The sequence below is a fragment of the Miniopterus natalensis genome, chromosome 2 (assembly GCF_054644295.1).
Source record: "Miniopterus natalensis isolate mMinNat1 chromosome 2, mMinNat1.hap1, whole genome shotgun sequence".
Taxonomy (NCBI): domain Eukaryota; kingdom Metazoa; phylum Chordata; class Mammalia; order Chiroptera; family Miniopteridae; genus Miniopterus; species Miniopterus natalensis.
In genome coordinates this window covers 174,244,476-174,246,507 of record NC_142082.1, presented here as the reverse complement: position 1 = coordinate 174,246,507, position 2,032 = coordinate 174,244,476, and positions in this window count along the sequence as shown.

Below are 2,032 nucleotides of genomic sequence, written 5' to 3'. Positions count from 1 at the left end.
GATGAAATAACCCCAAGGTCACAAGTAGGCCAACATGGGTTCTGTGGATGGTCGGAAACGTAAGCGTGGGATAAGGCAGAAGAAGTTGATCAGGACTGAGTCTGGGAAAGAGAAGAGATTGCTGTGGGTTCACTGTAATTCAAGGCCATGTAAGTGGCAATTTAAAGGACACGTGCAAGATCACCTGCCAATCATTCTCTCGTTGGGCAAGGTAACGCCTAAGCCATTGAGACATTTGTCCACATTACCTTTTAGTCCTAGTCCATGGACTTATTAAACTTTTTACATATTTGGAAGAGTATTTTTGCTGTACATTTTATTAACATGTATATTTTCACTCTTGCTATAGCATTTTCCCCCTTATTTTCTCTGTCCTAGACATTCTGAAGTGAGCAAGTTTTGTATGTAGCCCTTTAATTTTCTCTATGCTCATATACATATACAAATATAAAAAGGTTTTCAATGTTTATTTTTACAAAAATTATATTATATACACTTATTTGCAACTTGCTTTTTGTACATCATCAGTACCCAGCATTTGCTTCAATTGCTCATAAAAAACCTGGGATGCGTGCGCTAGATTTGGTGTCTGTTTTTATTCCCAATTTAAAAAACAAAATTAGTTTTCTATTCCTGGAAGAATGGTAGGTAAGATACTCTGACTTACCCTCTCTGTGAAATCCTCAAATGCAGAATAATTTTTTTTTTTTAAAAATATATCTTTATTGATTTCAGAGAGAGAAAGGGAGAGGGAGAGAGAGAGAGAGAGAGAAACATCAATGATGAGAGAGTCATTGATCGGCTGCCTCCTGCACACCCCCGACTGGGGATTGAGCCCCCAACCCGGGCATGTGCCCTGACCAGGAATCGAACCCTGATCTCCTGGATCCTAGGTCGATGCTCAACCGCTGAGCCACAACCGGCCGGGCCAGAATAAAATTTTTAAAAATCCTAAAATGCATTAATGAGCTCTTAGGAGGAAAGAGAACCAAAGAGGTAAACAGATTACTAAAGACACTTTCATTCTGAGGCCATTTGCTGAAACCCAAAAGAAGCTACATTTTTTTCTCCCTTAGGCCATACAATTTTATTGACAGGTTAGAGGAAGAGCCAGGGGTAAGGGTCCTGCCCCTCCCACGCTCCTCCCTACGCAGGAGCATCCATCCCTCTGCTGGAAGCAGGAAGCCCAGGAGGCTGCTGGACTCAGGCAGTCTTGGTGGTGGGCAGGTTGCTGCAGTAGGCACCCTGGCCTCCAAGGGGGCTGCTGTAGGTGGCAATCACCTGCTCCAGCCATCTTGATGTCTATGAGCTGCTAGTACTCCAGGTTCTGCTGCTCACTGTCAGCACGAATGTCACTCGGCAGGCTTCGATTCTGTTGATTGGCTCCTGAATCTGTACTAGCTGGGCTCCAAAGCGAGCCTCCATTTCCACCAGCGTGCCAAGAAGCTGAATTTTTATTGTAATGAGCTCTTATATATGGGAGAAAGGAGAAAAACTAGATTCCACCTAAAGTAGGAAACATAAGGGAGATCCTAAATGTAGCTGGGCTCCAAAAATCCATAGAGGCTACATATGCAACAGTAAACTAAAAACCAAGCTGCCAATCCCCATAAGCAGGGATACAGCAATGAAAACAGTCTACCTTGAACCTTGGTACTAGATAAAAAGAGAAAAACAATCAATGGATGGATTTTAATAGTAAATTAGACATCATAAAACAGAGAATTGATGACTTGAAAGTAGATCTGAAGAAAATATCTAGAATGAAGCACAAAGAAACACAGATGAAAAGTATTTAAGAAAGGTTAGGAGACACAAGGATAGAGTGAGATGGTCTGTCTAATATTTGGAACTTCAAAAGGAAGCAGTACATTAAGTAGAGGGAATGCTTGAAGAGTTAATGGCTAAGTATTTTCCAGGACCCATGACAAACAATCCTCATGTTTAGGAATCTAATACCCTTCAATCAAGTAAATTAAAAACAAACAAACCATACTTTGAAACTTCACAGTCAAAGTTTAGAATCCCCAAA